Raw genomic sequence first — 14418 nt, forward strand, 5'->3', positions numbered from 1 at the left:
AAGCCTGTGCTTCGTTCCTAGAATCTAGGGTAGGTTTTCTAGCTCCTGTCTGCCAGTCTTTGAAGTCACTAAGGTCTCTTTCGGTTCCTGGCAGGCTTCCTCGGTAAAATCACATACACAACCCCTATTTCTTTAAAACTTTTTCTTCTCTACGAGTCAGGTGTGGATTTTCAGCTTCTTGTGGCTGGAACTAGGCCTGTACAGGAGAGGTTGCAATGGTTAGGAATTCTGATTCTGGAGTATCAGGTATCAGGCAGAACTACTAGGATAGAATTAAAATCCCCCCCCACCCGCCCTCCCCGCCACACACTTATCTTCCATTCTCATATACTTAGCACTTGCCTTTGTCTAAGGCCTTTGCACAACTATTTCCTCTGCCTGCTCTTTACCTACCTAGTAAGTCTTACTTTTTCTCAGAGCTCAGCTCAAACTTCATTTCCACAGTGGAGTTTTAAAAACCTCGCTGTTACTGCTTCTCAGCACCAGATAACTTTCCATCTTAGAACAATTGCAGTTTTACAGTTTTACATTTACAGTCCCCACCGGACTAAGTTCCATGAAGGCAAGGATGTCTTTTGTTGATTGTCATGTCTCCAGCACTTAGCATAGCCTGACATATAATAAGAGTGCAATATATACTTGTTAAATGCATGAGTAAAACATTTTATAGGGTTGTTATAAAGATTAGATAAAATAAAACATACGTGCTCAATAAACATAAGCTAATTACTAGGGCAATTACTGAGATGGCTCTTATGCTAGGTACTTTTCACAAATTTGATGTACTTGCTTAGTAAGTGTATAGTACCAAAAACAAAAGACAGTTGCTCAGTTTTCCCTCCTTTGGATTTGTAGAACACAATATAATGTTCCCTTGGAGCCACATAAGAAGGGAAAGCCATTCACAGCCAGTTCTTCCACTTGATGGTTAGGATATTCTTTTCCACCCTCCACAATAAACCTGAAGGGGTATTTCTAGTTATCCTACTCTGATTTATAGATGGGAAAATCAGGCTTATTAGTGGAGTGTTCCCTGATGAAGGGGAGGAGAAAGAGCCCATATTCCAGTTAGGACTGCCACCCTGGTAGACTAGGAGAATGCAGAGCAATTGCTACATGGGGATCTTGAATAGCATCACCATAGACAAGAGAGCAGGAGAAATGTGGCATGGAAAACATCTCATTCAGCAAGGGCAGATCCTGGGAAGGGGAAACTTGAGAGAAAGGTCAACCTAGGTGAGCGAGACTGACACATGGTTAGGAGTGGAGCAGAGAGTTGTGGTGAGGTATAGGGATAAATATCCTGGCCAAGATCAGGAAAGCTTTGGCTCTCTCTATAGCTCCTATTTTTCTTCCGTACAAATGACTGTGAATCCTTCCTGCTTGTACCACGTCCCCTGTTTCTTTACAAGTCCTCAACTTCTGGCAATCCAGTAGGGACTAGGGCAGTAACGGAGCCACACCCAAGGCTTGTGCACATAGTGATCTAAAGTATTGGCAGCCCTCTTCTCATTATCTTATCCTAACTTATCATAATCAAATTTTATTTTAAAAAACAACATGTATCTTTTACAATGGCAAGTAACATGATTATTGGAGAAAAATGAAATAGATCAAGTAAAAAAGAATATCATCCATAATCCAGATATAAGCATTACTTACATATAGCAAAATGAAATAATACTGTGCATTTCTTTGTTTTGTAATATCTTATTTTTCTGAATCCATTTGTTATTTGTTTCTACAGGGAAAAACAGTCTGTGAGACCAGATTTTGCTCAGGAGACTAGCCTTTAAAATTTTTTTTTTTTAATTAAAGAATAATCTATATAAGAAAGTACACAAATTATCAGTGTACAGCTTGATGAATTTTCATAAAGGGAAATACTACCCACATTAACAAAGAGAACATTACTAGCACTCCAGGATATCCTCTAGTATCCTTGCCCAGACACTACCCCTGCCCCAAGGGTAATCATTATTCTGACTTTTAGCACCATAAATTATTGCATTTGAACATTCTATTGAAATAGAATCTTACATAGCATGTACTCTTTTGTGTCTGCTTTCATCTGTTTGTGAGATTCACCCAATTGTTATATGAAATTGTTATTCATTCATTTTCATTGTTGCATAATGTTCCACTGTTATATACTACAATTTATCCTTTCTTTTCTTGATAGGATCTGGATACTTTCCAGTTGGGACTATTGTAAATACTGCTGTGATGAACATTCTTCTACATGATTTTTGGTGGATATAAGAACAAACTTCTCTCAGGATTATATGTAGGAGTGGAACTAATGGGTTATATGGTATGTATATATATACAGCTTTGGTAGATACTGCCAAAGCTTTTTCCACTGTAGTTGTACCAGTTTGGTAGCAACTGTGTATAAGAGTTCCAGCTGCTCTACATCCTTATCAGTATTTGATATTTTTTGCGCTTTTCATCATGACCATTCTGGTAAGTATGTATACACTCTTGTTGTGTATTTAATTTACAATTCTCTGTGGCTAATGAAGATGAGTCACTTTCCATGTGTTTATAAGCCATTTAGATATGCTCTTTTGCAAAATGACTGTTCAGCTCTTTGGCCCATTTTCCATTGGGTTGCCTATTTTTTTCTTACCTATTTGTGGAAGGTCTTTATATATTCTGGATATTTGTCCTTTGTTGGTTATATGTGTTGCAAATGTCATCTCCCTCTCTGTGGGTTGCCTTTCCATTTGTAGTATATTTTTTGATAAGCAGTATTTTAAATTTTAATATAGTGCAATTTATCAGGTTCTTCCTTTATGATTTGCATTTTTAGTTCCTCTAAAAGAATTTCTTTCCCTTTAAGGTCATGGAGGTATTCTCCTATGTTTTTTTCCATGAGCTTTATTGTTTTACCTCTCACATTCTATCTAAACTCATCTGGAATGGTTTTATTATATGGTCTGTGATTGGGATTAAGATTCACTTTTTCCTTTAGAGATATTTGACTGAAGCAGCACCATTTATTAAAAATATTATATTTCCCCCACTGCATTTTATCTGGTGTGGATCTTTTTATGGAATTTCTGTTTGGTTCCATTGGTCCTTTAGCACCATTTTTAATGGCTATATACTATTTCATTATCTGGAAGTACCATAACTTACTCAACTGCTAGGCATTTAGGTTTCTTTTAATTTGCATGTATTTTCTAAGACCTATCTCCCACTCCAAAAATAGTATCTTCTATTTCATCAGTGAGTTTTATATACCCTCTCCCAAGTTGGGTATGTTGTGGATTTTTAAAAAAATATAACCATGCTATGGAATAAAAGGGAGTAAGGGCTCTTCTTTGCGGGCTCCAAAATGGTAGCTGCTGCACAAAGGAAGGGTCTTTTCAAGAGCCAGAGTTTCTGGGGCTGTTAGCAGAGTCACTCTCATGCATGGGAAGAACTATTTGTAGCTCCAACAGCATCCGGGAACATGAAGAGCAGAAATGACAGTATGTGCACATATATGAGAGAAAATCTATCCACCTCCTCTCCCAAGGAGTCCAGCATCCTTGCTTCTTCCCATTTCCCAAGGAATCTTTCTTTTTTTCTCTATCCTTGTCCTGGATGGACCCTATTCTTAAATCTAGAGATAACTCAAGTCCCAAGCAAATTGCCCTAATGAAGATGTTTAGAGAAACAGTCACGAGAGACCCAGAAGTGTTAATTTTGCCGAGAAAAACTTAAACTTCCAGCAGAAATGATCTGGTCTAGTGATTTGCTTCTGGGCAACAGGACTGTGGGCTCAGGCCAGAATAAAGACAAGAGTCAGGAGGCCACGGGCTGGTCAGTCTGTTTATGGCTTTGGGGCTGAGGAAGTTCTGGTCTTAGCTGTGGATGAATGTGCTCTTCGAGCCTTCCTCCCACCTCACCCTGGAAGAGTGAGTCTGAGCCAAGAAGCCACACAGATGTTCACCGTGAATAAACAGAGGCAGTGAAAAGGCGCAGGAGGGTGGAGAGAGCTGATCTGTTAAAGACCACAGTGTGAGGAGGCTGCAAGAGAAACCAGGAGAAAGGGCTGGCAGAGTGAGTGACTGTCAAGTTTGCTTTCTCCTAATTAGTGTGGTTTCCTTACAAACCCCCTGCTGAATTCCAGCTGGCTGGAGCAACCATAACAATATGTGGCTGCCCTGCCATGGCCAGGAGCTGAGGTGGTAAGCCTCCCAAGAATGGTCTGGTTTCATCTGCAGCACCTGCCCCTCCTCCCCGACTGGTTTTGTGCAGATGAGGAAGGGACTGCACCTCAATTTGGGGAGAATGTGGAGTTGGGGGAACAGTCAGCGACTGCTTGCTTTGGCTTTGCCTGCCTGGCTGTGCAGGTTGGGCTCCCATGACCTTTAAAAAAGGGCAGTTCCTGTTTGTTTGGCCTGCTGCCTCCGAGCAGGTATGAATGGGTGTGGGTGAGCAGACCTTGGACAAAGAACCCCCTGCCTGGTGGTGGCCTCTCTACAGGTGTGCTGTATTTAACAACTGGGGCTTCAAAACAATTGCTGTGTGTTTAGAGTCCTTGCTGATTCAATGCTTTCCATTGATTTTTAAGGGATGCTTCTCTTCTTCGCTAGGGCTCTTATTCTGTCCAGGCTATTAATCTTATGCCCTCATTTGTTCATTGATTCATTTCACCAACAAGTATCAGTTGAACGGCTACTATGTGACTTTTGTAAACAAATGATTACATGCAATGGTGGGGGCAGAGAGCACTCTCCAGGGGTGAAAACTCTTATTTGACAAAGAAACATTTTATAAACTGGATAAATTCCCTGGGATTTATTTGCTTCTCCCCCTCCCCACCCAACTTTTTTTAAATAGTAAAATAAAGCACTTTAGAAAAAGTACATCAAATTTAAATGCATTATGTAACAGATTAATTATAAAGCAAAACTGATTCATTTCTATTCTGGATCACTAGGGCATGCTGCTGCCCTAATATGGATAAGGGGAGAACATACAAAAAAAAAAAAAGGTGGAATTGGTGAGAGGCAGCTGTAGGGACCTTCAGAACCCCAAAACCTTTCAGGAAAGTGAGGCCAGAGGAAGGAGGCCCCAAACAAAACTGCTGAAGGAGAGAAAGCATGCTGTGCCCTTTGTGTGCACTTAGAGCACTTTGGAACTATTGACATATTTTTGCTAATGGGTACAAAATGGCATCCTAGGCAGACACTGTCCCCAGCATGCACATGGCGACATATACAAAACCAAAAGGAAAGAGCTACAGACTGAAAACCAGGCTCTGCTCTGACTGGCAACCTGAATACTCACATTCTCTGGGCCTCACCTTCTCCATCTGTAAGGAGTTCCATCTGGTTCTAGAATTCTAATTTTATAAACATTATCATCCTTGTAACCTAGAATGATAGAGTTCAGCCTTTAGCTTCCTCCTCCCTACTCTGTTCTCCTTCAGAGATCTCACCCACTTGCATCTCTTGGCTCTCACCTTGAAGCTAAGTCCAAAATTCACAGCAACACTCCTTTGAGTTCCAGCTTCTGACTGCATACAGAACTTTCTATTGGTTTATCTGAAGATGATGAAATGTGCACTGTGTCTAAGTAGGCCACCAGCACCTTCCTGATAAATGCCATCAATACTGTTGGTCTCTCTGTCACTCAGTGTCACTATTGACTGTCCCCCATCTAATTTTCAGTTTTTATAAATTTCACAGATTTCAAAGTTATCTCATGATTTCCCTCTCTTCCTTACCAATTTAATTTCCACCATCTTCCAATACCTCAATTTGCCCATTGCCTTCTGTTTATCCATCTCCACTATACTGTTTCTAAGCTTTCTAAGCACCCTTGGTCACTTTCCTGCTTGATGGCATCTCATTACCCACAGCTGGGCTCTGAATTTGCATTTTTAAGAAATTCTGGGAAGACCGAAGTCTGAGAACTACTGACCAAGGGGACTAAAGTCCCAACTCTGCAGCCTGACCTATGGGGCTTCCATGAAGTGGCATCCCCTACCCTTCTCACTTTTCCACCCCCCTTCTCCCACACAGATCATCAAATCCTACCCCATGCTCATTTTCTTTCCCTCCTTTACTCTCACCATATTCCTTGTCACAGGTGTCCTCCCTCTTACCCTAGTCAAAGCCATCTGTTCTTTCAGGGCCTGGCCCACTTCTTGCCTCCTTTTTCAAAACTTCCTTCGTTTGACCTTTCTGCATATTCTCTCTTTCCTTCCTGCTGCTCCAGTGCTGGTCTGTTCCTGCCTCTGGGTACTGGATTGCATGCTATTCTACATTTTCCAGGACTCTCCAGTTGGTAAATGATAGTCATCCAGGTTGTACAAAGACATTTGTCCTTTTACATGTAGAAGGACATCAACTCAGAATGGGCAGCATTTAGTGGAGCCTCAGAACAACTGGAACCAGAGATCCAGACAACACCAGGCTCTCCTTCTCTTCTCTCTGTTTTCCTCCGCATTTTCGCTTTATTCACTCATTATCAATCCCACTGTGAGGCTACCAGCAGTTCCTAGCCTTGAGACAGGGATGCAGATGCTGAGATTAGCAGGCCCCAGTGGTGCTATATGAAGAAGGTACAGGAAAGGCAGAAGAAAAGGAGTTTCCCCAAATAAGGGAAGTACCAGTTTCAAGAAAAAGGGAAAGTGCTGGACAGAAAAGCTAACAAGTGGTTGCCCCTGGGTTAGTTAGGAGTCAGGTCAGCTACTCATGACAAAAGATCCCAAATAACAGTGACTTAAATAAGATAACAAAGGACTCTGGAAGCAGTGAGAGACCCAGGCTCCTTCTAGCATGTTGCTCTGCCACCTCATAGTCTTAGATGACTGCTTGAGCTGTAGCCATTCTGCAAAGATAGTCTAGGGAGAGGAAAGGAGAAATAGAGAATAGCCTAACCTGCTCTCTTTTAAAGATGCATTCTAGAAGTTGTACACACATTAGCTTATATCTTTTATATTGCCAGAACATAGTTATATAGCTAGCTATACTTTGCTGTAAGGACTTCTGGGAAATGTCTTAATTCTGGGTAGCCACACGCGCAGCTAAATATCAGAGGTGCTATTACACACTAAGGAAGAAGAAAAGAATAGATGTTGGACCATCTATTCATAGCAGCCTGTGCCATGACCATAATCCATGAGGTGATTTGAGGAGGCAGTAGGGCATTTCCCCATAGATGGGGAACACATTTTTGGACAGCCCAGATCGTCCCCTCTGACTTACATCTGCTGGTCCTTGCTCTGCCCTCTAACCCTTTTCTACACTATGACATTTAAATTACTGGAACACAACACTGGCACCCACGTCTGTTTTGATCCAATCATCCTTAATTTCTATCTTTCTCTCATAAGTTCCAGACCTCAGCTAAGACTGGTCAGGATCTTTCTTAAAATGTGATGCCCCAAGCTGGGCCCAGTGTCCTAGATGTTGTGTGACCAGTACAGGATATAATTTTGCTATTGGTACCCCCATTTCAACAACGTATATGTTACTGCGCCCATGAGAGAGAAAGAATGATGAACTTGTTGTCAACTAATTTCACATGTACGTGATGGTGCCAAAGCGCTCACACTCTGTAATCTGCTTCCCTGGCAGACCGACTCCAAAGCAGGTCTTTATAAACATCCACGCCAGTTGCCATCTTGCTCTTGTGGAGCCTTCATTTAATATTGTGACTATCAGCTGGTGGATTTGCATTTCTTTCCAACTTCTGCCAAGGTCAGGAGCCACGTCCTTTTCATTTTCCATGCTCCTCATGGAGCTGTTTAAAATGTTTTCCATTGGGTGAATTTAGTTCTCTAAGTAAGGTGCAAGGTTTCTCAGAGCAATGGGAAGCATCCTGGCTTTGGAGTATGTTGTAGACTGAGTTCCTGAGAAGTGGACTCTGAGACAGGGGTGAGCATGCAGTGGTTTTTAGGTAGTGCTCTTAGGATCAACATTTGCTAAAAGGAAGGGAAGGAAGGAGGATCAGGCAAAGGGAGGGGTCAAGCTGCAATGGGGTCTCTGTGGAATGTCCTCATCTCCTACAGGTAGTTCTGAAGCTGGAATGATTCATCATTGTTGTCTCAAGTGGGGACAAGAGGGCTAGGTTTTTACATCGCCATGACAATCAGCTGTTGGATATGGGTAGGTCAACTCCTCTTCAGCCAGGCAATCACCACAGGGATTGGCATTTCAGAGCTTTCTGTCTGCATCACTACCAGCAGAAGAAAAAGAAGTCCTTTATTCCCAAAATGTGAGTCATGGCATCTAGCACAGATAGAAGATGTGGGGGCTCAAGAGTTGCCCCTGACAGCCGACTCAGCCTGGGCCAGTCCGTTCACCTTGCTGATGCTCAGTTTTTCTTCTCATAAAAAATGATGTCTGGAGAGTCACCAGGTATGATGGGCTGAGGATGGGCCATGATCTGGCAGTCGGATATGGAAGGAGCTCTGCTAAAAGGCCTGACTGAATCCAGAGGCGATCCCCAGGTCCTCACATAAATCCCCAGCCCTATCTGGGTTGCTGTGGGTGTTATCAGAGGACCAGGAGATCAGTTGGGTCCCAGGTCAGTGATGACATCTAGGTGAGAAGGGGGCTACCTTAGGGACCAGCTGGCAGGGGCCCTGGGAAGCTCTACTATTTGGAATGGTTTTCCTGGAAAGGCCAGGTGAGGGACAAAAGCCACAGAGTTGTTGTCAGGGAATGGATGTTTGTGTTCCCACCCTATTTATATGTTGGAGCTCTAACCCCCAATGTAATGGTGTTAGGAGGTGGGGCCTTTGAGAGGTGATTAGGTTTAGATGAGTCATGAGGGTAGAACTCTCATGATGGGATTAGTGCCCTTATAAGAAGAGGAAGAGACACCAGAATTTCCTCTTTTTGTCTTGTGAGGACATAGTAAGAATGAGGCCGTCTGTAAGCCAGGAAGTGGACCTTTGCCAAGAACCAAATTGTGGGCACCTTGATCTTAGACTGCCCAACCTCCAGAACTAAGAAATAAATGTTTGTTCTTTAAGCCACTAGGTCTATGGTATTTTGTTATAGCAGCCCCAAATGACTAGGACAGTGGTAGTGGGAGAGAGAGAAAGGAGACAGCTGAAAAAATCCTGAGGAGTCACTGCTGACCAATAGAGTCAGGAGACCTGGGTCACAGTGCTAGGTCTGCCTCTGATGGACCATGTGACCTAGAGCATGGCCATGACTGCTCTGGACTCTGGTGACCTTATCCGAAGAGTGAAATGTTGGGAGTCTCCGAGGTCATCTCTAACTGTATGGTACTTCCTTTGCACCTGCATCCCTGGGGCTAGGATGAGCAGAAGGGAGAGGCTGAGAGTCAGGGAGACTAAACTTCCTCCTCTTTTTCTTCACTCTGGCCCTGCTGGTCCTACCAAAGCCCTTACAGGCACCTCAGGAAGACTGTTTTTAGATAGAAGTGGGTGGGGATAGGGGTTGGTGGGTGGGTAGAGGTGGTGAGAAGACAGCAGGGACCAGGAAAGAACAGTCACAACACTCCCTCATTACTGTCCTTCCTGGCTTGTTGCGATCTCTGGGTGCACTTTGTATTTGACAGTTTTGGAGTGAATTTATTAATGTTAGGGTATTAATAATACCAGAATGTAAACTAGATTTTATCTGTGACATGAGTACTCATGACCGTGTGTGTGTGTGTGTGTGTGTGTATGTGTGTGTGTGAGAGAGAGAGAGAGAGAGAGAGAGAGAGAAAGAGAGAGAGAGAGAGAGAGAGAGAGAGAGAGAGAGAGAGAGAGAGAGAGAGAGAGAGAAATCTGTCCTAATCTGATGTTTGGAAATATGGCACCCTCCCCTTTGTGCACAGTTTCCTTTTGACCCCGGGAAGATTTTTGGTTGCATTTATCACCACAAACTGTTAGGCTTTGGAACGTGAGAATCCAGGGAAGGAAGTGAAGCCAGCTTCTCTGTGCTCTCATTGGAAGGCACCCGAGCCAAGGGAGCAGAGAATGCTTTCTTTTCCTTCCCTTTTCTATTCTGTCTGACCGTCAAAGAACCTATGACCCTGCTACCCTCCTCTCTGAGATATTGCATGCAGGCTTGAGTGAAGGCAGGGGGCTGGATAGGATGCTCCTTAGGGGGGCATCTATCTCACAAGGGCCCAGCACATGGGGCTATTCCATAACCCAGCTGCCCCTATCCCCGAAGGCCTGTACATGTCATCTGTCTCTGGCCTTCAGGCTCCCAGGTCTGAGGGACTCTGACCTGTGGACTCACCCCTTGTTCTTACACCACCAGTCTCGAGAGGAAGGAAGGGGAAGGCAGAGGGCATTCCTCTTTCTGGAATGACCTCCCAGCTCTGAAGAGGACAAGTGACTTGCCCAAAGTAACACAGCAAGGTAAAGACAGAATCCTAGTCAATCGAGTGACCTGATGTCTAGAAATAGAGGCATCGTTGTATTTGCTTTCTCTGGTGGGGAGGTGGAGGGGGTGTGTGAGGAGGGGAGTTAGGTTATCCTGGGTTGCAGGATATTTCTTGTGGTCCTACACGTGGTCACCTGCCGAGACTAAGTGCCTGTCTGCTCCTTGTGTACTGGGAGGTGGTGGGGGAGGTAGAAGAGCCCAGGAAGGAGGGAGGGAGAGGCCAGGACAGGGGAAGGCAGAAAGGGAGGGAAAGGGCTTGGGGACAGAGGGAGCTGGAGAATGAACAAACAAACAATATCTTGGAAAATAACTTGTTTCCCCTATTCAGGCGCCCTGCCTGCCTGCTTTCCCTACTGGAGACAGTAATTTAGAATAACGAGTCATAATGTGATTACGTTCTCATCCAGCCTTGCAGGGTAAACAGGGATCCCCTGTGGAAGGAAGGAACGCATGGCACAGGCTTCTGGCACATTCTCCGGGTCTGGATGGGGGCTTCCCCCTCCTGTAGCTGTTCCTCTTTTACTGGGTGTGCTTGGAACACATGCTTGTGCAGCTTCAACCCCCATTTTCTACTAAGGTTTACACTTTCCTTATCTGTCCAGCCCCCTCCCTCCCCTTCTTCCTCTCTGCCCTCCCTGGTAATGTCTTCACCCTGAAGCTTGTATACTGTGTAAATATTTAAACCCATCTATTATTTCCTGTTTATTAATGGTGTAAATCCTGAGTTCATTCATTGTGGATCTGTCCTGCTATGTCTGTCTGAGAAAGGGAGGCCTGAAGGCAAGGCCACATGCCCACCCTTTCCTGGAAACAGCCTTGCTCAGGCCCGTGATCATCTATATCACCACTTCTGGCTTTGATTTTATCTTTTTTCACCTTTTTTAATTGTTATAAAACTTGCGTAACAAAATTTACCATCGTAACCATTTTTAAGCATACAGTTCAGCTGCATTAAATACATTCATAACATTGTGCAACCATCACCACCATCCATCTCCAGAACTCTTTTCATCAAAACTGAAACCCTATACCCATTAAACAGTAACTCCTCATTCTTCTCTCTTCCATCATTCTACTTTGTCTCTGCGATGCTGATTATTCCAAGTACCTCATATAAGTGGAATTATACAGTATTTATTTCACTTCGCAATGTCCTCAAGGTTTATCCATGTGTAGCATATGTTAGCATTTCCTTCCTTTTTAAGGCCGAATAATAGTCCATTGTATGTATATACCACATTTTGCTTTATCCATTCATTTGTTGATAGACACTTGGTTTGCTTCCATGTTTTAGCTATTGTGAATAATGCTGCTATGAACATAGGTGTACAATCAATTTATTTTTTATAATAAAAGGCTATCTTTTATTGATTGCTTACTATGTGCTCAGGATTGTATAGATTTAATTATTTCATTATCGCGAGTACCTCCAGGTGGCAACTATTCTCTCCATTTTATGAAGAAATTGAGACTCTGAGAAGCCAAATAATTTGCCCAAAGTGAGGAAAAGGGAGACCAAGGACCAACATTTGCTCAAGATCTAACCACAACCTTTTACTGCATTATGTTGATAATGGACTTGAAATAGGAGTCTCAGGGTATATTACCCACCCTGCAGCCCTAGGAAGGGCAGACTGTTTCCCTGACCCTCTGCCCAGTGAGACAATCCATCCTCCTGTCTGCATAATTCCATGAGGCAAGGGTTTTCTCTCCTGGTACACATTAGAATCACCTACAAGGAGCTTTAAAAGCAGACAATGCCCTGCCTCTCCTTAGAATTAAATCTAACAGCTTAATTGAACTCCCTGGGGGCTGGAACCCAAGCACCAGCATTTAAAAAACTTCCCCAGGTGCTTCTTTGTGCTGCCAAAATTGAGAAGCATTGAGTTAGAAGATAGGAGAGGAAGGGGACAGAAAAAGCCACTTCCTGGTCAGCCTCTTTGTCTTCTCTGTGATGCTCCCTGCCGAGGGCCATGAATATCCCGAGTCCAAAGGCTCAGAACCCCTAGGATGCCTTCTCCTCTGCCTCCAGAAGTATCCTGTTAACAGAGGCAACCATAGAGGGGGCTTCAACTGCCTACCTGCCTGGATGTCCCTATGGACCACAGGGCTTAGGGTCTCTGTACCAGCAAGAAGCTCTTGTGTCCTTCCAGCTAAAGTTTATTGCCTTACCTGTCTTCCAGTTGTGGTATACACGATGTTCGTGCTGAAGTCCAGGTGGTTTACAAAGTTACAGATTACACTTGGGGCATCTTCTTAGAGCATCAATTTCCTAGAAAATTTTAGTAGAAAAATTATGATTCACATTGTAAGTAAGACATTTAAAAAATGTAGTAATAGGTATGGCTATATGCTGGAGTAGAACTCAGGTATAGTAGCTTCTTGGTGAAAGGGAGGGAAGAGAGGAATAGCTGCGAGAAGAGCACCTGTAGCAGTAACACAAACTCAGACAGTGCCTTTCTTACCTTTGGGCTATGAATTCAAGACAGCCCCCAGAGATCCCTCCAGCACACACGCCTACCCTGTCCACACCCTTGAGGCTGGCCTGGCCCTCAACCAGCCTGCCTGGAGCAGCTGACAGGATTGCAACACCAAAGCCCTCTCTCCCTTGCTTTGGCTTTAGTTGCCTGCAGCTGAATCACTATTGCAGAGGTAGCTGCTGACCACCCAGGCAGGAGAGCAGTCCAGTTGCCCCAGTGACCTGCCATTTCCCCCCACCTCCACTCCCCCGCCTACTTGCTCTGGTCCCCAGGCCTGAGAGAGGCCCCTGAGCTGCAGCATTAGGAGCAGGCTGGGGGAGGGAATCATTGCGTCTCCCCTGTTTCGTCTGTGAAGTCTGCTTGGAAGATTGCCCTTCGCCTTTCTTACCCCCACCCTTCCTCAGTGGATTTCAAGAGATTGGGTACAGCACAAACAGACTCTGGGAGGGGCACTCTTTCCAGTGGTGAGGGTGCTGCAGAACCTGGGTCCTGGGTCTCCTGTCCAGTAACCTATCAGAGAGGCGGTCATGAGCCCCAGAGCTCCCCAGCTTCTCAGCGGGGTGGCTGTTCTTTCCCTATGGCAACTAGGCCAGTAATGCCCTGGGCCCCAGCATTCCCTCCAAGTGTGGGGCTGACACTTGCCTGTTTGCCCTGCCACAGGGGGGGCTGCACAGCATAGTCATTAACAACAGTGCCCAGCACATAGCAGGTGCTCGGTAAGTATTTACTGAATAAGCAAGAGGAGCCAGACTCTGCATTTGAATCCCGTTGGAAGACACCATGCGTGGGATCTCTCTGTGCTTTACTTGCTTTGTTCTGTAAAATGCTTCATATGATTACTGTGTAAAGCCTTGATACAGTGCTTAGTATATGCTCTAACTGTATTTTCCAGTCCCACCTCCTCCGCAAAAAGCTCGCTCTTGCTCTCCACTGAGCCCCTGCTGGAGTTACAGCTGATACCAGTGGGACCAACTAGACCCAGCATCATATAGCTTTGGGGCCTAGGACACTGTCCAGACCAGCCATGTGTGGGGCCCTCTTCTTTTCCCTTCCCTTAATATACTTGTGGACAAAATATGGCTCAAATACATGTAGACAGAGGTTTGCTTGGTGTGAAAGACAGGAGGGGCCCACAGACCACAAGGCTCACTAATGAGGCCCAGGTTTCGTCTCTTTAAATCCTTCTTTTCCCTGCCAGAGTGGTCTTTTTAAGCCAGAAAGGAAGACATATCTCTTGCTTACTACCCCTCCATGGTTCTCTGTCTCTGCAATAAAAGCCCAGGACCCGGGAGGGGCCTTCGTGGCTCCTAGCCTGTTCTGTTTCCCTCCCCTCTCCATCTTGCCTGTGGCGTTACTCTTGGTCTCCATAAGCCGGTCACCTCAGATGACCTACCCACTCCAGCTGGGCTACAGTCTCCCACAATATGAAGTATACGCTATCCCAAGAGAGGCTGGCCTGGCCACTGCACAAATGAGTTTGGCTCGGCTGCTGCCTGGAAAGCTCATCCCTACCCCAGGTCCCCCTGCCCTCATTTACTTTTCTTCTAAGGTTCAGCTTAAAGATTACCTCCTTTAAG

General features: G+C 44.6%; 1 pseudogene; it reads left to right on the forward strand.

Moving 5' to 3' along the window:
* LOC107501922 overlaps positions 1 to 14418 on the forward strand; it is a 41899-nt pseudogene that overhangs the window by 166 nt on the left and 27315 nt on the right.

The sequence above is a fragment of the Rousettus aegyptiacus genome, unplaced genomic scaffold (genome assembly GCF_014176215.1).
Source record: "Rousettus aegyptiacus isolate mRouAeg1 unplaced genomic scaffold, mRouAeg1.p scaffold_m13_p_1, whole genome shotgun sequence".
NCBI classification, from domain to species: domain Eukaryota; kingdom Metazoa; phylum Chordata; class Mammalia; order Chiroptera; family Pteropodidae; genus Rousettus; species Rousettus aegyptiacus.